This window comes from Cryptomeria japonica, chromosome 4, assembly GCF_030272615.1.
Source record: "Cryptomeria japonica chromosome 4, Sugi_1.0, whole genome shotgun sequence".
Lineage (NCBI taxonomy): Eukaryota > Viridiplantae > Streptophyta > Pinopsida > Cupressales > Cupressaceae > Cryptomeria > Cryptomeria japonica.
Window position 1 is genome coordinate 770,409,467 of NC_081408.1, and position 27,634 is coordinate 770,437,100.

Here is a 27,634-nt window from a genome sequence, read left to right on the forward strand (position 1 = left end):
CATTAAAGGCTTAAAAGGACTTTAAAGGACTTTAAAGGAAGTCATTAAAGGCTTAAGAAGACTCTAGAAGGAAGCCATTAAAGGCTTGAAGACTTTAAATGAATCCATTAAAGGTTTAAGAAAACTCTAGAAGGAAACCATTAGAGGCTTGAGGACTTTGAAGGAAGCAATTAAAGGCTTAAGAAGACTCTAGAAGAAAACCATTAAAGGCTTGAAGACTTTGAAGGAAGCCATTAAAAGTTTGAGTTGATGGGTTTTGGGTTAACCTTTGGTTTAGGAATGTGCAAACCATTAAAGGGTGATTAAGCTAATGATGTGAGGTTTAAAAACGATTAGGAGGAGGGTTAAATTGCAACTTCCATTTTCTAGAAGATGTAAGTGGGTGTGGGATTTTAGGAATTTAAATAAATATATTTAAATGTGAGAGATGGGATTTTTAGGATTTTAAATAAATATTAATTTATTTAAATGTGAGAGGAAGGATTTTAGGATAAGATGAATTAATTAAACAAATATGTTTTGTTTATTTAATTAATAGTTGAATGATGGTTAAATAATCAAATATCTATTTAATTAAGTGGACAAAAATGAGTGTCTACACTTTGCATAATTGGGAAAAATGTGCATAACTTTTTGTGTTGTTAACTTGGAGAACATGTGGGCTAATTCATCATATGTCTTGTCCTCCAAAATCTTTTTTTATTTTTTGTTCTAAGATGTCCAATAAATGCTTCACTGTAATTGAAAATAAGTTTGTACAACATAAACATGAAAAATAATTAAATTCCTAGAGTAAGTTTAATATTTTTTGAAAGACTATAGTTAATGGTATTAAATTTTCACAATCCATAGGAAATTATTGCAAAAATAAATAATTAAATCTAAAGGGTTGCTAAGTCAAAATGTAGTATTAAGTCAATGTTATTATAAGATGGAATAATCTATAATTAATGCAAGCTAATGTTTAATAATATAATGAGTATTTTATTTATATTATCATCATTATTGCAAAATATTTTTACCAATGAACAAACACAATTACCTTAAGAAATTGATTGTACTGCATGTATTTGTTTTCAATTGGTTAGATGCATTCTTTGTAGCATATTGTCTTGATATTGCCTCCTTGTAGATGAGGTTAGCATGTCTTAGAATAGTTTTCTACAAAAGAGAAATTTGTAAAACTTAAATTGGTGATTTATGAATAATTGGGGAAATTGTAAGGGATACAGAATTGAGAGTTGCATACCTTTGATTGTTTTAGAGGGAGTTGTTGTAATCAAGCTTCATATGTTTTCCTTATAATTGTACATGGATTGTTATGCATTTTAGAGTATTGCTCAAAGGAGAATGTTGGTTGAATTCGAAGGTAAATGTTAGTTCCTATTTTTCTACTTTCCCAATATTGATTGTTGCATTAAATTGTGAGTGGTATCTATCTTTAGCTACCTAGTGATACAGGTATTATTGGTATACTTTTTGGGTCTTCTCGGCTCCATGGTGGCCCACTGTAATTGTCAATCCCTGCTACAATGTACGTTGGAAGACCTAGTGGTTTACAGCCTGGGTTATAAACAATGTCAATAAATTTGCCAAAAGCTCCATTTACAAGTCTTGCTTGCATCCATATGTTGGTTGTGAGCATGATGTATTGGCCTTTGCAAAGGAGTACTTGTTTTTTGAGATGTTCATCATTAGATGTATTATTTGTTCCACTCATGGTTCTTTTCACGGTACTTATTACAATTGGACGGTTCAACAATTTTATCATTCTTTTGTTGTGTTGTCCAACTAAATCATTAGTAGCAAACAGTTGTGTAGATTTCTCAAATTGTTCCTTGTCACTCGATGTAAGATGTTTGTTTGCACAAGTCAACAACAGACACCAATCTTCTTGTGTTGGTTCTACATTTGATATGTTTTGCAACATTTGACGAAATTGTACATGTGTTGGAGTTTCACTTTGTTGAAACATTGTTTGTGAAGTAACAGTTGTTGTAAGTTGGTCCCACAATGTTTTGGCATTTGAATGTGATGTGTAGATAGGTTTGTCCATCACAGGTGGTAATTGTGTGAGGTCACCAATCACTATTATAGATACTCCACCAAAATATAGATGTTGTTGGTGGGCAAAGGCCTCACATAGTCTACAGTTTATTTTTAGTAAAAAAAGTCACGCAAAATGGAAAAAAAATACATGAAAATTATTCAAAAATCTCACTTTTATTCTTATTTCCTGTCCCATACTTCAAATGGCCAAATTGCCAAACTAAAATTATATTAGAGATAACATTGATGGGTCCTAGAATGTTAGATTTAGAACTCATACCCATCACCTACTAGTTAATTGGATTTATACACTCATTGGATGTAGTGAGGGCAGTGTTTGACGCAATCATTAATATTTATTGGCATTTATTTCACTTGGTTCTTGAACAATTCCAAAAATTAACTTTTTAAGTACAAATTTTGGAGTTGAGTTCCTTTCAGTTGCACATGTCATATGAGAGCATGTAAAAGTGGCATTTATGGAAGAAGATAATGAGGCATAAATAATGGAGTTATTGTAAGGAAGTTAAGTAGCAGAACAACTTCCTATGACTAACCTTGAGAGGTGGGTAATGCAAAAACTTTTACAGATCATTACAACAGTTACAAAAAACTTAACATAAATAACATTCATACCGCAATACAATGATTTTCGTGGGGAAAACCCTTTCAAGAGAAAAAACCCACATTCCAAAAGCAGCTCAATATATTATTCAGCAATCAACAATAGATTACAATATACTTGCAAAGCAAGCTCTTCACGGGAGTACCACTAATCACAGATTCGGAGGTTAAATCAATAGCCATAAGACTCTTACACACAACCTCTATCTCACACACCTCGTATATAAAAGATACAATACAATAAACCGTCCAATGGTATTACAAAACAATGGGCTAAAACCACCCAATAAAGTAGAGTCGACTTTATCTCCATTCTAGATGCCCTATGATGTGTCAAAACATACATCAACACACGTCCCTCCCTTTTATAGCTTATTTATGTGTTCGATGCATTTTATACTTCTTATTTAAGAAGTCCAAACTTTCAAAGGCCATAAATTGTGAACCAAGTGTTCAATTGACGAACCGTTTGAAGCATCAAAAAGCTCGTAAAATGCTCTATCAACTCGTAACCCGCTATGTCAGTTATGCCCACTTTTCAAGGTATTTTAGAGGGTCTAAAGTCCTCAAAATTAAACTTAAACTTTTCATTGCACCCTCCAAAACCAAAACTTTAATATCTTCAAAACTAGCTGCAATCTTGCGATGAGAATTTATTGACATGCTTATCTAGCCAACCAGAAGCTTTAGGGAGAATTTTTCACCATTTCATGATAAAACAAAAACTTATCATAAATAGTAACCTCATTTAAACGCAAGGTTGAGACAACATTTTCCCAACATTCTTCCACTTGTTGAACACCTTGCAAGAGCAAAGAGAGTATCAACACAATAAATTAATTACTAGGGGCCATAAGGCCCATAGACTTTGAACACCATCTAAACTTTTTTGTGCTCACAACCTTAGTTAAATAATCTGTAACATTCATCAAAGTTTCTACCTTAACCAACTTCACCCTGCCATCTTTAACCATATCTTTGACAAAATTATACTGAATATCAATGTGTTTGGTCTGGGCATGAAATATCGGGTTTTTAGCTAGGCAGATTGCACTCTGACTATCACAATAAACTGTCAATGCACCTTATTTTTGTTCAAGATTGATGATAGTATACTGGAAATATGTGCTTGGGATGTTTGAGAGATGTGTTGTCATTGATGTTAACATGTTTCTCTGTTTGTGATAATGTTGCAGTGAAATTGAAAGAGTTGGTTTGTTCTTCATGATGATGATCAGAGTTTGCGGATTAAAGGGTTTGTAGAGGATTGTGTATAGATGATTCAGTATAATTTTCAGAGGTCTGCATGAAGATTTGAGTGATTTATGGATATTCTTTTTGTGGCTATTTTTTTGTTGTTTGAAGTGTTGCCAGAGTGTTCAGTATTTTGATATGCATTGCTCCGCATTGTAATATCTTGATCTGCAGATCTGGAGGAATTTTTGGGACATTGATGTGTATCTTGAATTCATTTGGTTCCTGGTTTGGAGCTTCGCAAGTTATTTTTCTAGGTTGACAGTCATTCCAGTTAGTGTTCTTGAAGTTCGGTATAATGTTGATGTGGTTCTAGTAATTTGAGTTGTTACAAATGTTGCAGTGGTGATTCATGATTCTTGTGGATGTTTTTGGATCATGTTCCTTTTGTGTTGGTGGTCTGCAATGATCATTGTGCGCGTGATTTATGATTTTCTTCCAATGCGTTGGTGTTCTTCATTGTTTTGGCCGACCAAATGCTTGTAGCATGTTGTTGATGTTCGATGCATAATTCTTTGAGGTGTTTCATATTCGAGGCATGTGATATGGGTTTGTGCTATGTCTTGACCGACATTGCTTGGTCCGTATTTGATTTTATAGCGTGTATGATTATATTTTTGTAATTAGGTGAAGTGTGTTGAGTCGACCTTGTTGATCTTGCCAAGTTTGATGTCATATATAAATAAATGTAATATCTTTGTAATGATGTATGCAGTGGATGAATATATGTGTCCTGAATGAATACATCTTTTGGAGGCAAAGAAGAAGTGTAAGAAGGAAGAAGTTGTTATATGCTTAACTAGAACTATAACCAAGAATTAGGAGATGTTATTCTTCAGTTCATGATCTTCCAAATGTAATCTGAATCTGTTTGAAAGAAAGTGAGTCTTCCGTAGGTTTGTAGCCCTTGTTGTTTTTGAGCAGTGAGCTCTAGGCAATGTGTTTGAATGCAAGTGCATTCGCCATTATAATATTTTATATACTTCTAGCAGAGTATCATCATATTGTGGGTAGGTTCCCATCATGGTTTTTCCCTTGACCGAGTTTTCCACATCAAAATCTTGGTGTTATATGTGTTCATGATGTGTTGTTGATTCATGCTTTCATGCTTAATAATCAGATCAGATATTAAGTTTAATTTGTGTATTTTGAGACAACTAATTTACCCCCCCCCCCCCTCCCCTCTCAGTTGTTTGTCAATTATCAAAGCTATTTCATCAATTGGTGTCAGAGCGGATTCCTCCGAATAAGCTTAACTGCTTGAGGTGATCCAAGATGGTGACTTACAAGGACAGTTTGAGATTTGATGGAACTAACAACTCTCTTTGGAAGATCCACATGGAATGCCATCTGAGATGCATTGGCGAATCTTATTGTACTATTACTTAGAACAAGTATATTATTCATGCTAATGGACCTACAACTCCAGATGAGATAAAGGAAGTTGAATGTAATATTAGAGCTAAGGAAACATTATTGAGTGCCTTGACTGATTCTAAGATAACAAATGTTATGGAATTGTAGACTGCTCATGAGATCTAGAAGAAGTTGGAAACCCCATATGAAGGAGACAACTATGTGAATATTGTTAAGTTGTAGAGCCTGAAAGGAAAGTATGAGATTTTGAGGATGGGCGAAGATGAGAACATTACTTCTTTTATGTAGAAGGTGAATGCATTGGTATGCAATATCAGATGTGTTAGTGGAAAGTTGGAAGAATTAGATATCGTTGCTAAAGTGCTCAGGTCTTTTCCTGCATCCTACAAACATAAATTTGTTGTTATTGAGGAGATTTGAACCATGATTGATATGACTAGAGACATGTTGATTGCTAAGATATCAACATTTGAATCAAGTGAGTTTGGTGTCTCCCTTCCTAAGGCAGAATCTCCATTGAAAGTCACTGTTTCTAGAAAGGATAAGCATAGATATGATCTAAGAGAAAGTTATTCAAGGAGGATATCAAGATATGAGAAAGAGATGAAGGAAATGGGAGAAGAAAAGGAAGAGCTTGGGGAGCTTGAAGCATTGATTTCTAGAATATTACCTAAAGGAGCTGCTAAAGTATGAAGGAAAGTTGCCTCTTAAATGTTTTTCATGCAATAAGATAGGACATTTTACCTCTAGGTGTCCTGAAAGAGTTCCTAGAAAGACTTAACAGCCTAAATTATAGAAGAGATGTTATTATGCTACTAATGAAGGTGTTTCATATGATGAATCAGATAAAGGAAATACAAGTGATAATGAATGGGTGTTTATTGCTATCAAGGAAGATGATCCAATACCTATTGATTCTGCTAGTTGCATGAATATGGAAAGAGCTTTAGTTGCACAAGTTGAATAGAAAGATGAATGGGTGATTGACAATAGATGCTCTCATCATATGATAGGTGATAAGATTAAGTTTGTGAGCTTGGAAAAGTATGAAGGTGGATTGGTGAAGTTTGGAGATGATAAAGTTGGTATAATCTGTGGGAGAGGTTCTATTTCTCTTTATGGTAAGCACAATACTGATGATGTCTTGTATGTGGAAGGCCTAAAGCATAATATTTTGAGTGATGTACAGATGGTTGACGAGGGATGTGATCTTCAATTCAAAATAGAAAGTGTGGAATATTGGGTAGCTTCGGAATAGAGATTGCATTAGATACAAAGACTAAAGGTAATATCTTTCACTTGAATAACTCTGGTAAAACAATTTTGATTGATCAAGTTGATGAAAATTGGTTGTGAAATAGAAGGATGTGTCATGTGAATTTTGATAACATTATTAAAATAAGTTGTACTCGGGCAGTAATAGATCTCTTCCTAAGTTGATGAAACCTACTAACTCTATGTGCAAGGAATGGCAGTTAGGGAAACAAACCAAGATATCTTTCAAGAGTAAGAAACATTTTTTCAAATGGATTATTAGATCTTGTGCATATTGATTTGTGTGGACCTTCTAGAGTTAGAAGCTTGCAAGGAGATAGATATTTCATGTTGTTGATTGATGACTATTCAAGGAGAAGTTTGAAGATTTAGAGAAGTTCAAGATCTTCAAAGCTATGGTTGAAATCGAGACAGGTTTGAAGTTGAAGTGTCTGAGATTTGACAGAGGTGGAGAATTCTTTTTTGGTGAGTTTAATGCATTTTGTGAAGATCATGGGATAAGAAGACAGTTGTCTACTCCAAGAACCCCTCAGTAAAATGGAGTTATGGAAAGGAAGAACATAACCATTTAGGAAGTTGCTAGGACAATGATGATTCAAGGAAATGTTCGACATGTTTATTGGAGAGAAGCTATGAGTATTGTTGTTTATAGTCTTAACCAAGTGCATATCAAAGGTGATACCGCAAGACCCCTTATGAATTATGGTTTGATCATGCTCCTACTATTAAATATTTTAGAATTTTTGGAAGTAAATGTTATATCAGAAGAGATGAAGATTTAGGAAAGTTTGATACTAGATGTGATGAAGGAATCTTTCTTGGTTACTCTAATAAAAGCAAGGTCTACAGGTGTTATAACAAGAGATTGAAAAAGATAGTTGAGAGCGCTAATGTTAGGATTGGCGAAAGCAATAAGAGTCAGTACAGATCTTGCATATATGATTCAGATGATCAGAGTGACAGTGCAAATAAAGGAAATCAATCGCAAACCCAGAGTCAAGCTCAGATTGTTCTAGTGAATCCAGTGAACCAAGAAGAAGGAACTAGTGCAAGTGCAGAAGAAAGAAATCAAGAGCCTGAAAATCAAGAAAATCCTAAGACTCCCAGGTATGTAAGATTGAATCATTTTAAAAATCAGATCATGGGAGATAGAAATAAAGGTGTTTAGACTAAGAGAAGAATTGCAAAAGATTAGGTTGAGTATTGTTTGATTTCCAATCTATTAAACCTAAGGATGTGAGTGAAGCATGTAAAGATGAGCATCGGGTAAAAGCAATGGAAGAAGAATTGAATCATATTGAAAAGAACAATACATGGATCCTTGTTCCCAGACCTAAGGATAAAAATGTCATAGGAACCAAATGGGTCTTCCGGAACAAATTGAATTAGCCAAGTGAAGTTGTTAGAAACAAAGCAAGACTTGTTTGTAAAGGATATTCTCAAATGGAAGGAATTGATTTTGAGGATACTTTTTCTTTCGTGGCAAGAATTGAGGTTGTTAGACCATTTCTTGCTTATGTTGCTTACAAAGATTTCAAAGTTTATCATATGGATGTCAAGTCAACATTCCTAAATGGTGAATTGGAAGAATAGGTATATATAGAGAAATCAAATGGATTCTAGTTAAGTGATCAGAGTGATATGGTGTGTCGGTTGAAGAAAGCATTGTATGGATTGAAGCAAGCTCCAAGAGCATGGTATGCCAAATTGGATAAGTATTTGTTGAAGCTAGGATTCAATAAAGGTACTATTGATAGTAATTTGTATTTAAAGATTGATCATGATAACATTTTGATTGTTGAAGTTTTTGTTGATGATATCATTTTTGGAGGGAATGATGGTTTGTGCAAAGAGTTTGCTAATGAAATGCAGAATGAATTTGAGATTCCTATGATTGGGGAGATGGAATTTTTTTGGGGATTGCAAATTACTCAGTTAGAAAAAGGAATTTTTATATCATAGTCCGAGTAAGTGAAAAAGTTGTTGAAGAAGTTTGGTTTGGATGATACAAAGCTAGTTGGAACCCCTATGGTGACTAGATGTAAATTGAATAAGTATGATGATTCCCCTAAAGAAAATTAGAGAAGATATAAATCTATGATTGGTGGATTGCTATATTTAACTTAGACTAAACCAGATATCATGAATGGTGTTTGTCTTGTTGTTAGATTTCAAGATGATCCTAAGGAATCTCATGTTGTGGTTGTTAAAAGAATTTTTAGATATTTGAAAGGAACTGTTTATTTTGGTTTATGGTACCTTAAAGATGATGATTTTACGTTGAGTGATTTTACTGATGTTGATTGGGTGGGTGATGTGGATGACAGAAAGTGTACCAGTGGTGGTGCATTTTTTTATAGAAAAAGGTTGGTTTCTTGGTTGAGTAAAAAGTAAAATTCTATTTCTTTATCTACAACTGAGGCAGGGTATATTTTTGTTGCTAACAATTGTACTCAGGTAGTATGGATGAAGCAAATGTGGAAAGATATAAGAGTTGTGTATGATGAGCCTATTGCTATCTATTGTGACAATTCAAGTGCAATCAATCTCTCTAATAATTTGGTGTTGCATTCAAAGACTAAGCATTTATCAATCAAGTTTCACTTTTTGAGAGATAAGGTAAATGAGAAGGAATCTAGATTGGAGTATGTACCTACAAAGGAACAAATTACCGATATTTTCACAAAGCCTTTGTCTAAAATACCTTTGAGTATCTTAGAGAGAATCTAGGGGTGATTTCCCCCCCTGATCAGAACTAAGGTACATTGGTATGCATCAGTCTCGTGCATTTCACAGTCATATCTTGTGATCTGGATTGATGAGTGGAGGTTGCTACCCAAGGGGAGTAGTCAGTGAGTCAATTTTGTGTTGTATTTTGTGGTGCAAATATGTGATTTTTCCATTGATGTTAAAAGGAGAGAGAATCATGTGAAAAACTGTGTTGGGAGTGAGTCATGTAAGGGGGAGAAAATAATATGAGAGAGTTGTTGATTTATTTGACATGGATTGTTTTTCACATCATATGTTGCAATCAATGCCAAAGTGGGGGATTGTTGGAGATTGTTGATAGTATGCTACAAATATGTGCTTAGGATGTTTGAAAGATGTGTTGTCATTGATGTCAACATATTTCTCTGTCTGTAACAATGTTGCAGTGAATTTCAGAGAGTTGGTTTGTTCTACATAATGATGATTAGAGTTTGAGGATTAAAGGGTTTGTAGAGGATTGTGTATAGATGATTCAGTATAACTTTTAGAGCTCCACATGAATATTTGAGTGAGTTAAGGATATTTTTGTTGTGGCTGGTTTTTCTATTGTTTAGTGTTGCTAGAGTGTTTAGTATTTTGATTTGCATTGCTCTACATTGTAATATCTTAATCGGTGGATCTGGAGGAATGTTTAAGACATTAATGTGTATCTTCAACTCAATTGGTTCATGGTTTGGAGCTCTGCAAGTTATTTTTCTAGGTTGACAGTCATTCCAGTTAGTGTTATTGAAGTCAAATGGTATAATAGTGATGTGATTCTAGTAATTTGAGTTGCTATGGATGTTGTGGTGGTGATTCATGATGCTTATTGATGTTTTTGGATAGTGTGCCTTTTGTGTTAGTGGTATGTATTGATTGGTGTATGTGTGATTGATGATTTTATCTAATGCATTGGTGTTCTTCATTGTTTTGGCCGACCAGATGCTTGTAGCGTGTTGAGGATGCTCGATGCATAATTCTTGGAGGTGTTTCATATTCGAGGTGTATGATATGGGTTCGTGCTATGTCTTGGCCAACATTGTTTGGTTTGCATTTTATTTTGTAGTGTGTACGGTTATTTTTTTGTAATTAGGCGAAGCATGTTGATTCGACCTTATTGATCTTACCAAGGTTGATGTCAAGTATAAATAAAAGTAATGTCTTTGTAATGATGTATGTGGTGGATGAATATATGTGTGTTGAATGAATACATTTTTCAAAGGTAGAGAAGAAGTGTGAGAAGGAAGAAGTTGTCATGTGCTTAACTGAAACTATAACCAGGTATTAGGAGATGATATTTCTTCAGTTCATGATCTTCCGGATGTAATCCGAATTTGTTTGTAAGATAGTGAGTCTTCCCTAGGGTTGTAGCCCTTGTTGTTTTTTAGAAGTGGGCTCTAGGTAGTGTGCTCGAATGTATGTGCATTCCCCATTGTAATATTTCATATACTTATAATAGAGTATCATCATATTATGGGTAGGTTCCCACTATGATTTTTCCCTTGACCAAGTTTTCCACGTCAAAATCTTGGTGTTGTGTGTTCATGATGTGTTGGTGATTCGTGTTTTCATGGTTAATAATCAGATCAAATATTAAGTTGAATTTGTGTAATTTTTGAGACAACTGATTCAACCTCCCTCTCAGTTGTTTGTCGGTTATCAAGCTATTTCATCGGTTTTATTATGATATCTAAACATAATCTCTTAAGCCAAATGGCTTCCTTACAAGCATGAGTAGCTACCATATACTCTGCTTTTGTAGTGTACAAAGAAACCATAGCCTATCACTTACTCATTCAACTAATTGCACCACCAAATAAAGTAAATGCATAAGCACTGGTAGATCTTCTGCTATCAATATCACCTACCCATTTTGAATCCACATAACCATGAATATCAAGGGAAATCACATCTCCAACCAAATTAACATGATAACACAAATAATACTCTAAGGTACCCTTTAAATATCTGAAGATCCTTTTGACTGCATCCCAATGAACTCTACCAAGGTTAGACATATATATAGAAAGAACTCTCATTGTTCGGGAAATGTCTAGTCTAGTACAAACCATAACATACATCAAACTTCCAGCTGCACTCTAGTAAGGCATTCTGCTCATTTCTTCCATCTCTAATGGAGATGTAGGATAATCTAAAATAGATAATTTCATTCCGACTGTAAAAGGAACACAAGATGGTCTACAATCATACATGTTGAACCTCCATAGAATTGAATTCACATACTTACTCGGGCCTAGCCATAGATTTTTGTTCACCCTATCTCTTCTAATTTTCATCCCAAGAATGTGTTTCGTTGCACCAATATCTTTCATTTCAAATTTAGCAGCAAGATGAGACTTTAGTTTTGAAATCATACATTTCCCTTTACCAATGAATATCATATCATCAACATATAATGCAATGTACAGGAAATGATCGCCATCAGATTTATAATAAATGTTGTCACAAAAGTTTGCACCCTGTGATGATAAAGCTTGTGAAACATGGAAATAACCTCTCAAGTGTGGGACTTGTGAAAGTGAGGCTGAGTCTCTAGAGAAGTTCAGATTCCTTTCAATCCAAATGTAGAGTATTAGACCAACCCAACAGTAGAAAATCCTAATCTATTGATTCTGACATGGAAAAGGGAGAAGGAGAAGGGTTTCTTAAAGAGGGGAAAAGGTATTTGCACCCAAATTGAAATATGATCTTCCTGCCTATGACTGCACAAAACATTAATAGAAACTACCCAAAACATGCACACATCTCTATCCTAGTTAGCTTCCACAAGCATAAGTGAAGGTTGGGATTCTTATGAAAATAAAAAAGAGCTACACTTAGCTCACATATGAAGCTCTAAGAAGAGTTAGCACAACCACACATACTCACAAAACATACAAGAATGCATTCAAATAATAAGGTAAAAGCATTACATAAATTATGAGAACTAAAAGGAGGCAAAACAAGCTAGTTATATTAATATAGAGGCAAGGCAAAATTTGCAGTCATAGAGAAACACAATTTTCTGCCAAACAAAAGAGAGAAGATCCCTGAAACATGGTACAAAATTGCCTTTATAGTTCAGGTATAACTCAGATCAAGATGGAATTAAAAACCCTAACCCTAGCTAGAGTTAGGTTACAAAATATCCGAGAGGACGAGAATATCAGATTGACTGATCTAATAATGTGTTGAAACAACCTCTGGAACCGTCCTCTTCCTCTGAAGAAACAAAATCCCTACACGGAAGGGGGGGAAATCTCTGCGCAGATGCACTGGATGGTGTCTGCAGGCATAAAAGTCTTCAATCTGCATTGAAGAGGAATGGGTGGCATTTGAAATCTACCTGCAGAGTCATGTCTAGAGTTATGGTGAAATAATCTAGTAGCTGAGTGAGATCAGATTGGATTCAGAGTGACGATCAGGCAAGAAAAGAGGTCTTGACAACCGGGTCGACAACTACCACGTGCAGAGAGATTTGAATGCTAACATTTACTGCAAGTCTACAAAATGACCATCAATCTGAGAGCTTCATGCAAAGATGGACACCCAAGATCTCTCCACATAACCATCCAAAGGGCTCAAAAGAACTTTAAAACATGTGAAAGGAAATACAAGAGCAAGGAAAGAAAAACAAAATCCAAGTAAGTTTATTGATGAAGTAAATGTTACCAAGAGAAATGCAGAAACCTTGGAGCAATCACCCAAATGTGAAGGAAGAGGCACAAAACCTGTTGAAAGGGGAAAAGCAAAGAAAAACCCCTTGTGTTATTATGAATGAGGCAATGCCTAAAATGAGAGAGAGAAAGAGAGAGAGCAAGAAGGTCTTTACAATAACATCATTAAGAAGAAATGAGAGAGGAGACATCTCTTAAATAGAGATGAGGAGAGGAGTTACAAAGTAACTCCCAAATCTATGAATGCTACTATTCATAAAATGTGTGTGCCATATGTCCACATCCTCTTATGGAGGAAATCGAAAATTCCTTAATAAAGGAAAATAAATGAATGCCTTGGTATGCAAACTCCACTTGTTGAATACCTTGGTATGCAAACCTCATTATGCAAACTCCACTTGTTGAACCTACTTTGTATACACAATTAGTTGGAAGTTTGAATTATTTAACTCTTACTAGGCCAGATATTGCTTATAGTGTTGGTTTGGTTTCAAGATTCATGTCTAAACCTCAACAAACACACTTTAAAGTTGCTAAGAGAAATTTAAGATATATTAAAGGAACTATTAATGTAGGTTTGTTTTATGATGCAAATTCTGATTTTACTTTAAAAGGTTTTACCAAATCCGATCTAGGTGGAGATCCCAATGATGGGAAATCTACTTGTGGTTACTGTTTTTTTGTTGGTTTAGGAGCAATTTCTTGGAATAGTAAAAAGCAACAATCTACCTCTCTTGGATCCACTGAAGCTAAGTACAAAGGATGCACTAATGCTTCCAAAGAAGCCTTGTGGCTTAGAAGACTACTTGAAGATTTGGATCTACCTCAATAGGAATCAACTCCATTGTATTGTGACAACCACAGTGCCATTGCCTTGGCTAAAAATCCAGTTTTCCATGTAAGGACAAAACACATTGCTCTCCAACACCACTTTATTAGAGAACAAATTGAAGACAAGCAAGTTTCACTCCTCTATTGCAAGGGGGAAGACCAAGTTGTAGATATTTTGACCAAGCCACTTTGTAAAGAGAAGTTCCAATTTCATTGTAAAAATCTTGGTTTGCAACCCATTGAAGGGTTTGATGTAAACTCCCCAAGTAAAGCTTAAAGGGGGGTGTTAGAATATTTAATCTTTACTTGGCTTAGGTTTATTTGTCTTTAGTTTAGGATATTCCTTTGGAATCCCTACATGTAATTTGTCCTCTAGTACATGTGTGAGGACAAGTCATTTCTTTTATTTTCCTTTATTAAGGAATTTTAGATTTCCTCTATAAGAGGATGTGGACACATGGCACACATTTTATGAATGGTGGCATTCATAGAAAAAGGCACCATTCATAAGAGATGTTTGTATTGTAGAAAAAGGCATTCATGATTCTTATAATGAGGTTTATGTTGTTGATTATTTTGATTATTTTGGTTCATGGGCTTTTTACCATTTTGCTTTTTAAAACAATTATTAGTAATATGTCCATCTTTCCCACAATATGTGCAGTGGGGTCTTGTATGAGAATTATTCCTTTGATTATTGTATGTATTATTATGATTATTATTATGAGAATTGTTATGATAGGATTTAGAATGAGATTGATAATTAGAAGATTTGTGATTATTATTATTGGATCTAAAATTATTATTATGATTTTGATTTTTAGACATAAAAGCATGTTCACTACTTTTAAGAGTACCAAATTGAATTAATTTAGCTTCCTCTTGATCTAATAAATTATGAAAAATATCATAAGTTAATTGAGTAGCTAAACTAGGAATAGCAAGTTGAGCATGAATATTCGTAATAAATTGTTGAAATTGATGAGGAAGACATTTTTTAAGAATAAGATGAATTAAACATAAATCAACTAGAGTAACTCCTAAACCAGTTAATTGACTATTAATAGAATCAAACTTTAATAATAATTCATCCATGGTTTTAAAATTCGTATACCTGAGATCTTTGAGTTGATTTTGAAGCTGAATTTTTTGGGATTCATTTGAGCTATCATAAGTTGTTTTTAAAATTTCCCAAGCTTCATACGCCTTTGTACAATTTCCAATTAGAACATACAAATCAGGAACCATCGAAATACCAATTAAACCAAGTGCTTCCTCATTTTGAGCCTTCCACCTATCTCGGTTGGCTTGAGGAGCAGTGGTAGTGGGCTTTGAACTTTTATCAGTCGCAACATCCAAAAGGTGCTTGAAACGAAAAATAAAGGAAATATGTATTTTCCATGAATGATAATTAGTGCTATTTAATTTAATTTCTGGAATTAAAGTAGACATATTTACAAAGTAATCTTGAACAAATAATGGTTAGTATTTAAAAAATTACCCCTTTTTTTATTAAAAAACGAAAAATAAATAGCCTCCTTGATTAAAAATTGAATCAAATTTTAATAATTAAAAAAAATTATTAGGAAATATCATTTTCAATTTTTTTAATAACAAATTTAAATTTTAAAAAAACTTAAATTTAAATTAAACAAACTTAAATTTAAAAAAAATAATTTAAATCTTTATAATAATAAAATAAAACTCTCTATATTAATAACTTTATTTAAAGCTTTAAATTTTATTATAAAAAATAAAAAATGAACTCAACGAAACTTTAGTTTTAAATAAACTTTTATAAAACTAAACTAAATTTTTTAAAGATTTAAACTTTTACATTAAATAATAGTAAATTTTACTTTATGTTATTTTTACTTTATTAAAAAAAAATTTATATTAAATGAAGTGAACCTTAAGAAATGAAACTTTTAAACGTATAAGACTAAAGGCTTAGATTAACCTTTATAATGAAAGAAAACATAAAATTAGGTGTTCCAAGCAATGAATAAATGAAAGTCAAAGGAACGTAAAAGTTAGAAAGCGATAATCAATTAATGCATTACGTAGAGTATCCACAAAGTAAATTGTAGAAGTAGGGAAAGAAGACTACGGAAAGAAGACCATGTAGGAGAAAAGGATTCTTTAAACTAGAATGATAGTGAGTATAGGCATACAAGGGAGAATAAGCGGAAACGTTATGGTAGAAAGATGTTACTGGCAATAAAATAAAGGGTCGGTAATGCGTGAGAATGCAGGTTGAAGTGAGCAGAGAAGGAGAAAGATAGAGATGTTATGCCTCTTGAAAAATTTATTTTTCTCTTTTGAATGAACACATGGCAGATAATGATACTTGTTGTGCAGAAGGAAGAGCTAAGAGATAATGTCTCAACAACATGCGGAGGTAAGACAAAGGAATCTCAAATGCATGGTGCTCTTGGGAAACAATTTCTATAGTAAAAGAAAACAACAAATGGAATGCATTAATCAGAATATGTTAGAATATGTTCCAATATTAAACATCTGGTAACAAAAATCTGCAATACAAAAGACTGGTGAGTACTAACAATATGAAATTTCTTTTTAACAAAATCCTGCAAACTTGCAAGTAAATTAGAGAGAATGTCTTGGCAACAAGCCTTCCAAAACAACATATACAAAAAATGGTTTGGCGGCAAGCCTTCCAAAACCAAAACTCAAACAAAAAAAAAAACTTAAATCATAACCTGTAAAATAGAAAATATTAGAGAAAGAACTTATTCTCCTCTCAAGAATGCCTCCAAGAAGGTGAACTCCACAGAATGATAACCTTCATTAATCTCAACTTGAAACAAGGATTTGAACCTACTCTGATACCATGAAAGGAAATACAAGAGCAAGGAAAGAAAAACAATATCCAAGTAAGTTTATTGATAAAGTAAATGTTACCAAGAGAAATGCAGAAACCTTGGAGCAATCACCCAAATGTGAAGGAGGAGGCACAAGAACTTTTGAAAGGGGAAAATCAAAGAAAAAACCTTTGTGTTATTATGAATGAGACAATGCCTAAAAAGAGAGAGCAAGAAAAAGAGAGGGCAAGAAGCTCTTTACAATAACATCATTAAGAAGAAATGAGAGAGGGGACATCTCTTAAATAGATATGAGGAGAGGAGTTACAAAGTAACTCCCAAATCTATGAATGCCACCATTCATAAAATGTGTGTGCCATGTGTCCACATCCTCTTATGGAGGAAATCTAAAATTCCTTAATAAAGGAAAATAAAAGAAATGACTTGTCCTCACACATATACTAGAGGACAAATTACATGTAAGGATTCCAAAGGAATATCCTAAACTAAATACAAATAAACCTAAGCCAAGTAAAGATTAAATATTCTAACAACATGGCCCTTGATCGACCTCTTAAGTGAAAATCCACAATTGCACGCATGCCATGTGGCGGGTCAGGCTCACTTGTAAATGTCTTTGTTGTATCTTACCTCGCACAGTCATCCTTTAATGCCTTTGATCCATGCAGGATAACGGGGAGGCCATATGCTTACTTTTCTATTTACCCCACGAAGCCTTTTGACTCTTCGCTTTGCTTCATGGGGTGGTGGGGAAACCATTCGCCCTATATTTTCTTTATCCCGCACGAGTCCTCTTGTTAACCTTTTTGCCTTGTAGGATAGTGGGTGCATCACTCGCACTTTGCTTTCTCTTATCTCGCATGGCCCCCTGATGTGCATTTGCACTGGTGTGAGGTAACAAAGAACCAAGCCTTCATTACTTTTGTTTACCTTGAAAGTCCTTTTGTTTGTTATTTTTCTCAGTGCTGGATAAGAAGAAAACCTCATTTTGGCTCCTTGAGCCTCATCCCGCACAACCATTTCTTTGACAACTTTTTCCTCGTGGGATAATAGAACAACCTTATCGCCAGTCGGTAAGAATGAACACAGAGACCACCCTGCCAATGATAGGGAACCCTCCAGCCGAAGGGATAGAAAGGCAAAAGGGCCCTCTCTACACTTTGCCAACAAAAATGTGCATAATGTGCACGTTATGCAGGTGTGCATAACACGTATGTTATGCAAAAACAATAGATTTCTCATATTGGTTATCTTCAGGATAAGTTGACAGGAAAAGGTCAACAATAAACATAGTGATTTAATTTAGAACGTTCAAATCCCAAACTTAACACATATGTATCAAATTTCTGGTACTACATCCTAGGACTCTGTTTGAGGACATACAAAGATTTATTTAATTTATAGACCAAATTACTTTTACCTTTCACCACATAATACTCAAGCTATGTCATATAAATATCTCCCTCCAAATTTGATAGGGAGACTCTCTCATAAGAGTTGCAATTTGGTTTATACAGTAGGAAAAGGTGTTATTGTGGGCTTCCTTGTTCATTTTATGCCCTACTCTCCTTGTGCAAGTCAATCCCAACACCCAAACTCCTTTGGAGAACTCTCTACCAATTAAATTGCTCCAATTACTCAAATGCATTGTTAGAACTCACATGAGTAATTTCAACCCCCAACATGCCTAATTCAATGCTCTTCACTTGCAAGGGATTAGGAAGGTTCTAAGATGGTTCATCAACTCCCTTCATGTGGTTTTGGTGTTTTCTCCCTTTCATTTCCCTATCGTTTTCATAGTTTCCTATTATTAAGGCCTTGTAGCCCTATGAGCCCCTTTTAGCCCTCCTTTTACGGTTTTTGCTCTTTGGCTCTAAAAACTGCCAAAGGACCCCTCAGAATCTTTGCTGATATGAATACCCATTTGGACACCCTTCAATATTTCTAAGTTTAGGTGGTCTGTTACGTGCGTACATGTACTGTCCCAAAAATGGCTCTTTTCAAGGGTGTTAGACTTGTGTACTTTCATCAATGGGGTTTGTAGGTTTCCACACCCTATCAAGCCTCCACACTTACACTGAGGCTCTGCCTAACAACCATTCTCAATACCAATCACTTGGTACTATCAAATTTGGCCACCCCTGCAAGAAACAAGATAAAGAGCAATCATGTTCCCTAGCCGAGCTATGGCAGAGCTCGCCTAGGGCATGATTTTAAAATGATCAAATGCAACTTCCAGGTCACAAAATTTTCTATTTATACTGCACACAAACTTCATAACTTGAATCCCAAAGGTCATTTGGAAACCACAATGGGAATTCAAGATGGAGCCATTTTTAGGGCCTTAACCCCTTTACACAGACCGCAAACAGTGAAAACAAGAAAGAATTTTAATACACCTATTAAACCTGCAAGATGAAAGGACACAAATACTTTTTAATCACCACAACAACAAGTTCTAAGCCTCCATGAATGTACAATACTAAAACTAATCCATTTGGTATGGACTGCAATAAGCAATTTGACAAATTTAAATGAAAACCAGGAAATTGCTTCAAGTTGCTATTGAAAATTCAATCTTAGAGGTTCTAACTCTTCTATAATCTTTTGAGTGGCCTTATATATGCCCACACAATCAAATCCAACCACCAATCAGACCACTAACTACCGCTTTGAGCATTTTTCCAAAGTTGCTCACATTGTTGACAAAATGTTGTCAAGCCACCATGACAACTTTTACTCTACAATGCATTTTGACACATATGTCAAATATTCACCATATTGACCACCTAGGATGATTTCCTAACATCAAATAAACATCTTCAAAAGCCTTATAAGGCCTTACAAGGACTTTTACAAAATTTTCTATGTGATGCCATTTAAGGCTTACAAAGGCACATAGGCCCAAAACAGAGTAAATAAGCTAAGGTTAATGACAAAGCAAAACTACAAAACAAAATCAAAGCACACTTTTGGACTCTTCAATAGTCCTTTATTCAACCATTGACCCAATGAGGATCAGTCACACCAAAAATTGCAAGTTTACTAAGAAACCTCAGGGGCTCTTGCACCAAAATCACCATGAAGGAAAGCAGTTTTCACATCCATTTGTTCAACCTCTAAATCATAAGCCGCAACAATAGAAAGCAAAATCTAATGGGTGTCATTTTTGCAACAGGAGAAAATATCTCACCGTAACCAACACCCTCAACTCGAGAGTAGCCTTTTGCAACCAACCTTGCTTTATATTTCTCAATGCCTTCATCTGAACCGATCTTTTTTTTGAACACCCATTTACAACCAACAGGTTTTCATCCTTCGGGCAATGGTACAAGATCCTATGTATCATTGTTTTTCAAAGCTACCATTTCTTCTTCCATAGCAATCTTCCAGGATTTTGTATCATTCATACCTAATGCCTCTTCTACAGATCTAGGTTCACCCATATGAGTATTCAAAGCAAAAATTCATCTCCAATCATTAGGTGAATACCTTTCAGGTGGTTGTCTATGTCTTGTAGACCTCCGAACAAGCTGAGTTGGAGGTTCTTCCTGCTCTTTTGAAGATTAAGAGCTAGGCGATCTCTCCTCAACCTCTTGCCTATCTAGGGGTCTTGATTCAACTCTTTTAGATGTAGAAGGAAATTGAATCACATCTTCCTGTTTAGTCTATTCCAGGTTCAATGTAACAGAAGGAGACTTAATTTTTCTAAAAATAACACTTCTACTATGTGTAGACGCCTAAAATTAATTAAATTAATATTTAGTTAATTTATGCTTTTCCACATAATTAATTTAATTAATTGTGTTAGTCCTCTTCCTCTTAAAATTGATTAAATCTTATTTAATCAATTTTATCATTATAACCTTATAATTAATTTATGATAAATTAATTATTTCTCATTCTTCTAAAAAATCATTTCAAATATTTTTTTTTTCTTCTAAACCCTACTTATTTAATGAATTTCAATTAACTAAACTAATCATGTGATTCCTAGAAATCATTTTTCTTAACCCTCATCTAGCCTAATTAATTACCTTTAAGCATGATTATCATTATTCCTTAATTTTAGATTCCTCCACTCATTCTCTCTCCTCATGTCACATCCTCCTAACTTTCCCACTTACACTCTAATCACTCATTAACCCACCTAATCACTCCACTTAATCATTTGCACATCCCTAATCACCTTGATTAGAGATGGGTCAACTTGATCTTTTCAAGGAAATTTAAATTCTTTGAATCTCCCCATGCATCCTCTTCCCAAAGAATTTTTAATTCCTTTTCTCATTTATTCTTCCCACACATCATCTTATTTTGGAATTTTTAATTCCTCTCCCCTTTCTCCAAGGAATTTTTAATTCCTTTTTCTCTTCCCAATGTACTTGGGGAACTCTTCCCCATGTATGTTGAGAAGTGTGGAGACAAGAAATGCCTTTATGGTAAATCTCTTGGTTCTTCCACTTTGTCCTCTCAATCCTTTCCCACTCTTTCTTTCAATCCTATCCCTTCATTTCAAAATCATTCTTATCCCTCCATTTTGGCCTTCTCCAATCTATAAGTCAGAGTCTCTTCTCCTCACAAATCATCCACTTTTCATCTAATCTTATGTTGTCCATTTGAGATCCAAAATCATCCATCATGCCATCATAATGCCAAAATATTGCCTCATAATCCAATTCATCACACCTATGCTCATCATTTGAATCCAATCCCGCCTTGTTGTGTAGTGGAGAGAATTCCACAATCCTATCAAAGAGAAAATCCAATCAAGTGGAGAAGGGGCACATTCTTCACTTCACCTAAGGCTCAATCTGAGAGAGGAGAAGAAGGTATAAGAGTATCATTTGCATTTTCATGTTTTATTTATGTTTTTATGATTAATATATGCATGTGAGTACCCTAACCATTTTCTCATCTCCATTTTGTCATGTCTGGTGGAACCCATGTCTCTTTTAGCTAATTATTAGTGTTGTTTTTAAAGCATTTTCCTCGCAGGTTAGTAGAATGACGTCTGCATCTACATTTCAGCATCTCCTCTCTGTTGTTTCGACGTCTCCGCTTTAGTCTTTCAACGTCTCTATTTAAATTAAAAATTTTCCGCTAACCTTCTTTTTTGAATTTTTTTCATTAAAAATTGCAGATCAATGTCTGCGCATACGTTGACCGGTAGATCAATGGATGTGCATAATTTCAACATCTGAGCATATTTCAATCCACAGAACAACGTATGTGCATAATTTCAACGTCTGAGCATAGTTCAATCCAGAGATCAAAGTATGCGCATAATTCAACGTATGAACATAGTTCAATCGACAGATCAATGTATGCACATAATTTCAATGTTTGAGCATTGTTCAATCTACAGATCAACGTATTTGCATAATTTCAACGTCTAAGCATAGTTCAATCCACAGATCAACGTCTGCACATACTTTCAATGCCTCCGCTTGGGTACTTTTCCCGCTTATTTTTTAAATTTAATTTTTTAAATTTTTGCAAGCTAATCTTTTTTCTGTGCAGGACCTCAATCAACGTCTGCACAAACATTTCAACATTTGCGCCTGCACTTTAGCGTCTCCGCTAATTCCCGCGTATTCTCAATTTTTAAATTTTGAATTTGCACACTTACTTTTTCTATGCAGGGCCTCAATCAACGTCCGCGTAGACGTTTCAACATCTCCGCCTGCACTTCAATGTCTTCGCTAAAAGTGCTTATTTTCAAATTTTTGCTAACTTTCCTTTGACCTTGCAGCTTTTTCACATATCCAAGACATAAAATCAAACTACTAACACTCTTTTGCAGGATGTTTTGTTGAAGACCATCATCTTCTCCACTAGATTTAGTTTCTTTTTCTTGCATTCTAGATTAGAAAAAAATCTTTCATTTGGTCCTAAAAAGAACATGTGTATTTTGTGTTTGGTGCACTTGCACATTGTGTAGGGTGGACCCATCATCACAACTATTATCCTCTCCCCTCGCCTTCATGGACCTTGGGTGATGAGAAAGATGATTGAAAACACTCGTATTTTCTTTTATAGTTGAGGGCTATTCTTGATTGGGGATTTCATCACCTCACAAGGGTAGTTTGAATTGGGACACGTCGGGGATATCGACTCTCCTGGCGCAATCTCGAGTGGGTTTTTGAGCTTCAATATAAAAATGTTGGTCAAGCGGTTGGAGTGTTGAGTGAATTTGATGTATGTGGAGGCTCCCTCTGCACTGAGGTTAAAGCCTTAAGTGGCTTGCTTCAAGAATCCGTCATTGGATTGGTGATCCCTTGGAATTACATTAAGAACCTTGTGCTGGTTGCCAAAATCCCACATTCATAGTGCAGGGTATGTGATGCAGAGCATCATGAAAAACCAATCACAACTCTAGGATCATTTTGATCCATCCATATTTTAATCATGATAACAATTCATTAGAGGCATATTTCATCATTCTTCAACAATCAATCAATCAAGAAAACTTAATCTAGGTATCAAACTTGCCAACTTGCTGCCCCTTTGGATAGACCTATACACAGAGGTCTATAAATTTTTAACAAGAATTAAAAATATAAATCCCTTCAGTCAAACCCTGAATAATTGTATTATAAACAACATATCCAAAATTCATAAAGATCCAATGGTGCAATAAAAAGTTATCATCTCTTTACCAAGACTAATTTTGACTGTCATAAATCTGGAAAATGTATGCTTGTTGCTTGCTAGGGCATCATATTTCACAACAAATACTTAACCAAACTAAAAAAATACCATACTCAAATTAAATCCCTCTAAGTCTAATTTCATAATATTCAAGTCATTAATTTTTCCAATGGTGAAATCACAAGATAAGTACAAACCCTTTCCAGCGACTCCATTTAAGACAGTTTAAAACCAGTTTTCACCAAAATCTTCATAACTTCCCCAAATAAAAACAAAAATGTCTCAAACCAAAGGGAAAAGAAATATTATTCACATATATTTCCAATGAGTCTATTTATAAGTCTTAATAATCTCACATGAGTTCATACAATACGCTGCAATGTGACTGTTCTCAGAAAGTATCAAATCTGCAATTAACAACTTTCACCAAAACTTCCATATCTTCTTCATTTCTAAACATAATCACTCCAAAAAAAAAGGAAAAGAAAGGTAATTAACATATATATCTATCAATTATACATATACAAAGGTTTCTAGGCCATACATGGTCGTATAAGGCCTGAAACCAACACAAAAACTGGAAAGCCAACCAAAATAACAATAGTAGAATGCACCAAAATGTATCCAAAATGTTCTCCTTTCTTCTCTATTCTTCCAATAATGATTTGGTTCAGCAAATAAAACATATTTATAGACTCTTTGGTAGTTATAAACCATCCAACTATCTTTATGACCCTTCATCTTCCCTTTTACAACTTTATGTGCAATTTTTGCACTTTTACATTTTTGCAAATGTTGCACTTTTGCAATTTTCTTGCAACTTTGACACTTTTTCCTAATGACTCTCCAAATTTTAAAAACCCCCTAAACATGTCCAAATAATCTATTTAATACCTTTTACATACTTGATAGCCTTCTCATGGCCTTTTATACAATTTTGACCATCTTGACCTATAAGGGCCTATATGGACAACTAGGACATAATCAGGACTTGCTTACATTTTTAGGCTTCCAAGCCTTACAAATCATTCCAAATGGATTCAAATACATTATAAATGACCTTCAAATATCAATTATATTTCAAATGATGACTTTGACCATATATTTGTCTTACACCATGGGTGCTCCTACACTAGTATGTAGATCGTACCTCGAAGTTACCTCTCATATACCCATTCAAAGTGAAACAAGAATCCCTTGGTTAAAAGATCTTCAAATCTCTGGGGTAAGAGAATTTGGTATGCTCGAGAACTGAGTGCACTGTAAAGGGGAGCCAGTGCTATTAGAATGTCTATATGTTCGCTTGTTTGAGGTATCGTTTGTGTGAGAGGTCTATTGAATGGTTTCCATCTTCTAGCCTAAGTTGTATGTTTGACACATGTCTTCATTAATGCAAAACCAGTGAAATTTTGTGTGGGCTAATCTAGGCCCCCTTCGCTCTCATGCTTGTCATAAAGCGTTGCCTTGGCCAATGTGCTTGTCATTGTTTGATTTCTCTTGCCAAGAGTGTTAATAAGATGAGAGGGGGGAGTGAATCATACAAACTTAATCTTCAATATATCCAATAGATTCAACCTCGGTGACCTTATCAGAAAAACTATAAAACATGCAAACTCATAAACAGATTATACCACAAAACATATAACACCAGATTTAACATGGAAACCCAAATAGGGAAAAACCACTGTGGGATTTCGGACCCACTAAGAAATATACTCTTCTAGAGTATGCTTGGTTAAAAGCAAATCATGTTAAAGATTACAAACACATTGCTAGATGTGACCCGGTTAAGGGATTTCCCTCATATTTGTTAGGATCTTCACCTTGTTAGAGGTGACCTTGTTAAAGGGTTTCAAACACTCAATCAGAATGTCATCTTGCTAGAGGATTTACAAATAAGTCTGTTAAGTCCACTCGGTCAAGAGATTTTCTGTCATTTACAAATAAACAACAATAGTAAATATGTCTGCAACTTTGCATCTAAAATGCTGAAGCAGATTCTTATTTGCTCAATACAATCTAGTCATAGGACTTATCTCGTCCCTCTGCTGGGCTCCTTACTCTGTTTTTCAAACAGGGCTTCAAGCTTCTGTGCTTGGTAATCACTATGTAGCATCCCCGTGCTTACACTTGCCCGCATTCATTGTTTATCAATAGTTCCTTATTTATGAACAATTTGCTAACCACTTAATCTCCTTGATCACATTTCCCATGATCAATCATAGCCATCAGATCTTCAATCTTGACCAGGTTCAATGTATCGTTCGATCTGAAAACATTTTACCTTGCCTTGGAACTTGTGCTAGGGTATTGTGGTTCAATCTAAGCTGTAGATCTTCCTGTCGATCTTCCATTGCCATAGATCCTTAACAAACTTCATACACGTTGTAATAGTCATTTAGTCATAACTAGCTCATCAGCTTCCTTCATCAAATAACACTTTTATTCATCCAATGCATTTTGATACTACTCGGTTGCAACTCGGTAAATACTAAACTTCACTCGGTAGACATTCCGCCTTCATTAACTGATAGCGATAACCTTAGAGTTTACCGACTAGGTTCCTTAGGGTTTACCGACTAGGTTCTTTGCTCGGTAACATAGTATAGTATTATCCTTACAAACAATAGCATAAGTAGGATATCAAAAACAATCTAAACATCATGATCTCATCATTGTCTAACTCGGTAATAGTTGCCCATTGAATAACTCATGCCTCCCCTTATTCATCACATTCTTTCTATGTCTTTTACCGACATCTTAATTCTCTTCAAAAAATACTTTTAAGATATGGCAACATCATATTGAATCAGAAAATCAATTTCTTGACATCAATGACAAAATAATATTGTTTAAGATAGTAAACATCCTTAATCAATTATATCCATAGTCATCAACAACCTTCTCAATATCCTTATTGAAATGCCAACAATCTCCCCTTGTCTGTTATAATGCCAACAAAGAGTAGATAACATCCAAAACATTCCCAAATTTGACCAAACATTCGACCAAACTCTTCAATTTTTACTTTGTCATTATTAAACCCTTATTTCATCATCTTCATTCGAGTTAAATCCCCAATAAATTTTCATCCATCCAAATGATCATTAATCCACAACTGATATCTCTGGCCAATCATCGATCTAGTCCCGAGTAATCTTTCCCTTCTTCTGCCTATTATCAATCCATTCTTCCATAGTCATTTTCATTCCATCCTCAAGAACTTAGCACATCAACTTAATAAACCTTCCAATCCAATCATCTATCAATCAATCAACCTCATCCTAATCCAAGGTCAATACTTTTGTGAAAGCTTGATTTAGACCTTTATCTTTAATCAATCAATCAATTATCTTTTTTCCTTGGAAAAGAATCTCCCCCAAGTACCTTTGCTTAATTATTTTGGGTTGATCAAAACCCTAATCCTTTTACCCTCTGTTGCCTAATCATGACATGGACCACAAGCAATGTCTAAGTTTTACCTAGCTTGGTTGTTACCTTGCTTGTGGTCCACATTATCAATCCCTACCCGAGTCCAAATCCAAGGGCTAAGGTATTATCGTAATCAAATCAATCTTGTCCTAATTCAAGGACCAATCCAATCTAATCAAATAAAATCAAACCTAGTCCAATCCAAGAAAATTAAATCGAATCCAAATAATCCTCAATCCAATCCAAATTTGCTAAGTCGTAATCCTCATCTTCATCTAGAATCATCTCATCACTTTTCTCAACCAAGTCTATGCATCCAATTTCAAATTGTCTTCCCATTCTCATCATCTTAAGGTTATCCATCCATTGTCAAAAGAAAAAGTTGTCTATTCAAAACCCACATTCAAACATCATGGATTGGTTTGGGGAAATGGTTATGGAAGTTCAAGGATCACCCTATCAACCATGCCCATCAAGCTCATACATGCCTCAAAGTTATCCAACTTCTACCTATTAATGTCTCCCAGCCCAGCCCACTTACCAAGTCGATTCCAATTTATCTCACATCTCTAAGACTTCCCCTACCTTTGACAAGGGAAATCAATCTTATTCGCCATCCATGTCTTCATATTATCCCTCATCCACATACCTCTCTTATCCATCATCTATACATCCATCTTCTCCCCCATCCACGTCCCAATCCAATCTTCCATCTAATCCTAAACCTCCACATAATCCTTATCCTTTGAAATCCACATCATCCCCATCCTCCAATTCCTTTCTTCGTAATTTTATCCAAGAAATACTAGCAAAGGAGACTAAATCCCCACCTCAAAACAAAGTTACCCAATCTCCCCCAGTCCCCCA